Below are 7,807 nucleotides of genomic sequence, written 5' to 3' on the forward strand. Positions count from 1 at the left end.
ATAAAAAATGGCAAAAAGTGCATACAACTTGTATCACAGTCCTTAAATTATAGAATATAAAGAAGAAAATTTAAATGTAAAAGGAATACTTAACCTTTGCTGAAAAACATGTGCTTTTTATTTTTCAGTCTTTATTATTATTATCATTTATTACAATTTATTCAATTTATATCCCAGCTGTGGCCCCCTCCCTCATCTCTGCCCAATCCCACCCTCCCTCCCTATTCTACCCCTATGGCCCTCCACACAAAACCTTAACATAATACAAGCCAAGCTGACTTAGAAATTATGGGATGAATGATCCACAGCAGAAAAGTATGTCTTAAAAAGGTCTCAATGATTCTGATCCAGATTTCTGTTCTACTTACCTGGATATGCTCTTATCTACCTGTTGACTTCATTAAGCATTGGCTTCCCTCACTGAACAATATTCTGACAGAGGCTCCAAAATAATGTTCATGCATGCTTTCATACAGAGGGAAGGAAGAGATAAATCTTCTCCTCGGGAACTTAGGGTACAATAGAAAATTCCATGCGTATTTGTACCAACCCAAGAGAATCAAAGTGGGCAAGATATGGCCATACACTGATTAATGTAATCTACAGTCATTTCCTGGCCCTTCACAACACCCAGGCAAAGAAGATAAAATCACACTAATTGCCCAATGAAAAGGTGGCCTGTACCTTAGTTACCACATGGAGCAAACTTGGTGTTATTAGAAAGAAGAGTGGATTATGCAGTCACTAGGATTAGCTACACTAGAATATCCTTGACGCTATCCCTCCACTAAAGTGCCAGGACTCTCTTGAGTAGCAACCAACTGCCTTTGTTTGCTCTTTCCTCTGAGCTAGATATGACCTGAACAGGCAGAATCCTTCTTTCTTTCCAATCACATAGTATTCCAACAGACATTAAAAGAAACAAACAAGCAACAACTAAAGAAAGGCAGAAGTGCTGGCTCATGCTTGTAATCCCAGCACTCAGGGAAAAAGAGGCAGGCAGATCTCTGAGTTTGAGGCCAGCCTGGTCTAAAATGTGAATTCAGGACAGTCCAGGCTAAACAGAAAAACCCTGTCTCAAAGAAACAAACAAACAATAATAATAATAATAATAATAATAATAATAATAATAATAATAATAAAGAAAAGAAAAGAAAAGAAAAGAAAAGAAACAAATAAAGCAAGCAAACAAAAAAATCCTACCATGTAGGACCATCACTGTGTTGACATTCCAAAACAAATACAACTTCATTCTGGTCTCCAGAGGACTTGCAGTGCTAAAGCTGGCAAATGAACACAATGCATGTATCAAGAAGAAGGACCCTGTTCAGAGGAGATGGGATATAATGTATGTAGAGTTCATATGTGGTCTCAGAAATCCAACTGAGGTAGATAGACACTTCAACTCTTTCATCTCCAATTAAATCAGCCCAAACTTCTGGCTGGTCCTTGAAAACTTTTTTTTTAATTTTTTTATTAATTACAGTTTATTCACTTTGTATCCCACATATAGCCCCTTTTCTTGTCCCCTGCCAATCCCACTATCCCTCCCTCTTCTACACCCATGCCCCTCCCGCAGTCCTCTCATAGGAGAGGTCCTCTATGAGGAGCAGAACAGAACCAAAAAATGTGGACACAGGGCTGTTTTCTGACACTGAAGCTGTAAGCAAGGACCATTCATGGAGATAACCTAGGACCTCTGCACAGATGTAGTCCATGTCATCTTAGTGTCCAAGTGGGTTCCCTAGTAATGGGAATAGGAACTGTCTCTGACATGAACTCAGTGGGTGGTTCTTTGATCACCTCCCCCTGATGGTTGAGCAGCCTTCCCAGGCCACAGGGGAAGACAATGCAGCCACTCCTGATGAGACCTGATAGACTAGGATAGGATTTTCTTTTCTTTTTTTGTACAAGTGATAACAAAATTTTATTGTAAAGTTAAAAACATGATATATAAAAAGGCATATGGAAAGAGAGAAGTGTTAGGGGAAATGAATAATGTGGACAGGCTTTGCAGAGTTGGAGTACACCCAGAGTACAGGGTGGAAAGGAAATGAGTCGCAGTGGAACCTATGAGAGCCCAAGATAAACTCTTACAGAGATTTCATTTTAGGTGCCAACAAGTGGCTGGATAGGATTTCACTGGCCCAGTAAAGACCTGGCAACTATTAACCCATTCTCCAACTGGGGCCATGAACCAGCACACCCTAGGACAGGGTAATAAAGGGCAATGGAAGGGACAGTCATTATTTCATCAATGCGCACAACAAGCCCTGAGATGTAGGTATGCTGATCTACACTTTACAGATGTGCCTATTCAAGTTTTGAGAAAGTAAACTCAGTCACCATTGCCTATGGCCAATTGTAAACTCTAATCCCACCTACGAGAATTTTCTCCCACGCTTTAAGCCTCTCCCCCAAATCCAAAGTCTTATAAGTTAAACAGGTGCATCACACTACCCTCCCAAGATAAACCTAAGCTGGAGGTTCAAGCACCTAAGTCATAAAATGGCAGGAAAGGAAGAGGTGGAGAGGGAGGTTGCCGATGTGGGACAGGAAATAGAGGATGTCAGTCTGAGTCAGGCTCCTCTCTCTTGATTTTTAGATTCTTAGGGGAGGAAATATACTTGTCCTTCTTGTTCTTCAGGCAGTTGTAGGAAGACAGAAGAAGGGCAGATCATATAGTCGAACCAGCCGTTTGGGCTTTTCTCCTTGATCAAAGCTTGGCATGCTTTAGGATGGAGGATGGAGAGAGCCTTGCTGTTTTCTGATTCCCTTGCAGCCTAAGCATGCTTCGATTTCAAGGCATCTTTCAGCTCTCAGGATATCTTGAAACGTTTACACCCATGTATCTTAAGTGTGAAATATTCTCCATCAAGTGGTTTTCTTTTTGACTGTGGAAAGGAGCTTGTGTTGGTGGGTAGTGCTCTTTTAGCATTCCCTTGGGTATCACTGTTCAATGTTCCTTTTTAAGAAAATTATCTTCCTCTGTGCAACGGTCTCTCCCATGACAGGCACAAACATGAACCTCAAAGATATTCCATCCTGGCAGGTATCCACTTGTAGTCTTCAGTGTGAAGATGGTAAGGATGGGCCAGTGGTTCACATGGGCCCTATGCAGGAGCTATTACACATGTAATTGTAGTGAATGGTAGTATAGTCACAGCCAACCTCAGGAGACTCATAGGGCACCACCACATTGTGCTGAAAAGTCTGCCTGTTGTCCATATACTCAGCATGCAAGTTTCCTTCCACTGCCATCAGTTGCTGGGGAGGAGGACTTTTTGATGTCTAGCAAGGCTCATGGTGAAGGCAGTGTCTCACAATTTCTGTCTTGTGCTATGTGTTCTTGTAGATGGCTATAGAAGTGATGCAGGTGCCAGATGGAGATATGGAGTTGACACACAGATGCACAGGTCATGTCTTTGCCAGCTGGCAGAATACCTTATTGAGGGAAGGGGAACATGTGGCAGACTTGGAGGTCCCCGAGTGCAGGAAGCCCATACAGAAGACATGGTTGCCCTGGAAGGTTTTTTGGGAAGGGACAGAGAATGACAGGGGTCAGGGAGGGGCTGGTGCAAGGGTCACTTGTGCAGGAGTATTAATCATAGGGTCCTCTGCTGAAGGAGCTGCAGACATTAGAGCTTGTCATCTGGGCCTTCTAACCAGTTAGTAACATCCTGGGACAGGAGCAGATCCTCCATGGACTCAGATGGCAGCAAGGTGGACTGAAGGTTCTTTGGAGGAAGTAGTTTCCACAAGTATGAAAATGTGTCCTGACTCACAAGGGACTCAACGCTGAGATCTGACTATGGCTCTTTCTTGGCAGTATCCAAGAAGTCAGCCAGGCTGCACCTTGAGTGAGCAAGGTGAGTGTGTCACCTTGCTGTAGGTTCTGGCCAGGAAGCCAGGTACCTCCTAATCCTCATAGCAACCAGCAGTGAAAATGAGTCCTTGTGTTAGTTATTTTTCAAATTCCAGGGACAAAATGTCTGATAGAACTAGTTTAGTGGAGGAATTTTTTTTTTTTTTTTGACTCAGAGTTTCATGGGCGGGGGTAGTTGTCCATCCTGAAAGGGAATGTGTGGCAGAGTAAAACAGTTCACATCATATTAGACAAAGAATGAGAGAAAAGAGCAAAATAGTAATTAACTAGTAATCAACTCCAGAACTAGAGAGATGGCTCAAAAGTTAAAACACTCCTTGCTCTCATACAGAGTCCAGGTTCAGTTACAAGCTCCCATGTGATGGATCACAACCATACATAACTCCAGTTTATTGAGATATGATGACCTCTTCTGACCTCCACAGGCACCAGTCACACATGGTACACTTTTGTATATGCACACAAAACATTCATACTCATAAAATAAAATAAATCTTTAAAAATATATATAATCCAAGAGAGGAGCAGTCCTGCTAGGCCACAGAGAAGGACTTTGGAGCTAGTTCTGAAGATACCTGATAAAACAGGATCAGATGAAAGGGGAGGAGGTCCTCCCCAATCAGTGGACTTGGAAAGGGGCAGGGAGGAGATAAGGGCTGGAGAGGGTTTGGGAGGGAATGAGGGAGCAGATACAGTTGGGATACATTTAATAAAATGTAACTAATAATAAAAAAAGAAGAAAAAAATAGATATAATCCCCAGAGAGAAATCCTTAGTGACATACTTCTTCCTGTCATTCTCACACTCAAAAATGTTATTTTATTTTGAATAAATAAAAATTAACTCATTCATTAAATCAGAGCCTTAATGACCATTTCTCAAAATTTAATCATACACATATTTAGAAATGTGCTTCAATCATCATTTATAGATTTCTTAGTCCTCTCTCTTCTCTCCATCTACCTCCTCTAGTCTGATAGAGGAAGTCCTCTTCCCTACTATCTGACTCTAGCCTATTAGGCCTTATCAGGACTGCCTGGGTCCTCTTCCTCTGTGGCTGGCAAGGTCATGCCATGAGGAGAAGGTACCCAAAGAGCAGGAAACAGAGTTCATATCAGAGACTTCCCCTGCTCCCTTTTCTAGGGAACTCACATGGAGACTGAGCTGCCATCTGAGCAGGGAGTCAAGAACCTCTCCATGCAGGGTCCTTGATTGTTGCATCAGAATATGCAGGCCACCCTAGGCCCAGATTTTTTGGCTCTGTAGAGTGAAAATCCTTGTGGAGTTCTTGTTTCCATTCTTCCATAAGACTCCCTGTGCTCTGCCCAAAGTATGGCTATGGAGTGTTTCAGAGGACATCACTGGTTGACTTCCATCCTGTTCCCTCTCTTCCACTGTTTCTGGTATCTCTTCTTTGCCCTTCTGAATGAGAACTGAGCATCTTGCCTAGATAAGTATTATTTTAAAAGATTATTTTATTAATATTTATACAGAGTTCTTCATGAGAGAAGAAGGCACCAGATCTTATATAGATGGTTATGATCTACCATGTGGTTGCAAGGAATTGAACTCAGAACCTTTGGAATAACAGCAAGTGCTCTTAACCTCTGAGTCTTCTCTCCAGCCTGAAAGGTTTATTTCTTAATATTAATTTCTTTTCCATATATGCTTGCATACAAACACACACCGGTACTCATTCAAACATACAAAGTTCGTGCACTTTTTCTATAGACCCATGCTACAAGAAAAATAAAATATCCTGATGAGATTTTATTAATCACAAATAATTATTAACAGCTTCTAAAAACCACATGTTCACTTAAAACTTGAGTAAAATGTTAAAAGGTATATTTATTGTAAAACTAAACAGTGGGAGGGTATATGTTGGAGACAACAAATAGCCTTTGCATTACCACCAGCAATTAAGGAGGGTTTCCCTTTCTCCATAACCTCTACAACATGCATCATATGATCAGTTTTTATCTTAGCCATTCTGATGGGTTTGAGGTGAAATCTCAGGGTTGTTTTGATTAACATTTCCTAAATGAGTAAGGATGCTGAACATTTCTTTAAGTTTTTCTCTGCCATTAGATATTTCTCTGTTGAGAATTCTCTGTTTAGCTTTGTACCCTGTTTTTTAATTGGATTACATGGTTTGTTGGTGTTTAACTTCTTGAATTCTTTATATATTTTGGGTATTAGTCCTCAGATTTAGGATTGGTGAAAATCTTTTCTCAGTCTGTTGGCTGGCTGTTGCTTTGTTCTGATGACAATGTCCTTTGCTTTACAGAAGCTTTTCAGTTTCATTAGGTCCCATTTATTAATTGTTGATCTTAGGGCCTATGCTGTTGGTGTTCTATTCAAGAGGTTGTCTCCTGTGCCAATGAGGTTAAGGATCTTTGTCACTTTTTCTTCTAACACATGTATCTATAGGTCTAAAGAAGTCAAACAATAAGGAGGACCTTAAGGAAGCTGCTTATTCCTCATTCAGAATGTCAAACAGAATAGACATCTGTAGTAATAGAAGACAAGTAAAAGGATAGGAGCCATTCACAGAGGACCTCTGCAAGACTCAACCCACCAGGGTATCAAAGGAAATACTGAGACTCATAGCCAAACATTAGGCAGAGTGCCAAAAACCTTATGGAAGAAGAGGGAGCTAGAAAGACCTAGAGGGCACAGGAATTCCACCAGGAGAAAAACAGAGCCAAAAATCCTGGGCCTAGAGGGGCCTGTGGAGACTGAAACTCCAACCAAGGACCTTGCATGGAGAGCACCTAGAAATTCTGTTCAGAGGAAGCCTATAGACTGCTCAGTTTCCAAGTAGGTTCCCTAGTAAGAGGTACAGGGACTATCTGTAACATGATTTCCGTGGGCGTGTCTTTGATCACTTCCCCCTAGGGGTGCAGCCTTGCCAGGCCACAGAGGAAGGTGATGTTGCCAGCCCTGATTGGACCTGATAAGCTAAAGTCAGATAAAAGGGGGAAAGGGGAGGTCCTCCCTTATCGGAGGACTAAGGAAAAGGCATAGGAAGATAAGAGAGAGGGTGGATGGGACTGGGAGTAGACAATGGAAGGGGAATCAGTGAGGATACAAAGTGAATAAATTGTAATCAATTAATTAAAAAACAAATAGCTTTTGCTATAATCACATTCTGAGCATATGCAACCATGATTATGGAACTATTTAACTAATCCCAAATCCTTCATAATAAAGTACACATGTTCTTCAGTAAAGATAAATCAAATGATAAGACATTATATTTTTGAAGATTTATTCTTTAGTGTTTATTAGTTGAAAATAATTAATTAAAATGAGGATAGATTTTTGCAACATCTTTAGTCTCACTTATAAACAAGGCAAGAATGAATGAAAAAGTACATTTTGATGAATTACTTATTTGTTCTACATAAAAAACAAGGATATATAATTAGGAGGAAATGTCTATATTTTTATAGCATTACTTAAAAATTTCACATCAGTCTGAAGTTTAAGGGATTCTATCATTAATCATACAAATGACTGCCTAATTATTATCTTCACTGATGACATACAGAATCTCATTTGGTCTCAGATACCTCCAGATTCTTTTTTAATTAAATGATTTTTTATATTAATTACAGTTTATTCACTTTGTTAAACTAGTGTCAGATGGAAGGGTAGGAGGATCTCCCCTATCAGTGGACTTGGAGAGGGACATGGGAAGAGATGAGAAAGGGTGGGATTGGGAGGAAATGAGAGAGGGGCCTACAGCTGGGATACAAAATGAAGACCTTTTTATTTGAATATTCTTTCATTTGTTCCTATAATTCAAGCTACACTCCTAGTCCATTTTTTATGGTCATTAAAACAGAAAGATAGTAATGAAAGTTTAGATGTTCTATCAGATATGCTACATTCAAATCATAACTATTTATTGTT

At 40.3% G+C, this 7,807-nt stretch overlaps 1 pseudogene; it reads right to left on the reverse strand.

The window, feature by feature from the left end:
* Positions 1–2,609: 2,609 nt before the first annotated feature.
* Positions 2,610–5,878, reverse strand: LOC129669857 (cellular tumor antigen p53-like; annotated as a pseudogene).
* Positions 5,879–7,807: the final 1,929 nt, after the last annotated feature.

Source organism: Psammomys obesus, unplaced genomic scaffold (genome assembly GCF_907164565.1).
Source record: "Psammomys obesus unplaced genomic scaffold, mPsaObe1.curated_primary_1811, whole genome shotgun sequence".
Lineage (NCBI taxonomy): Eukaryota > Metazoa > Chordata > Mammalia > Rodentia > Muridae > Psammomys > Psammomys obesus.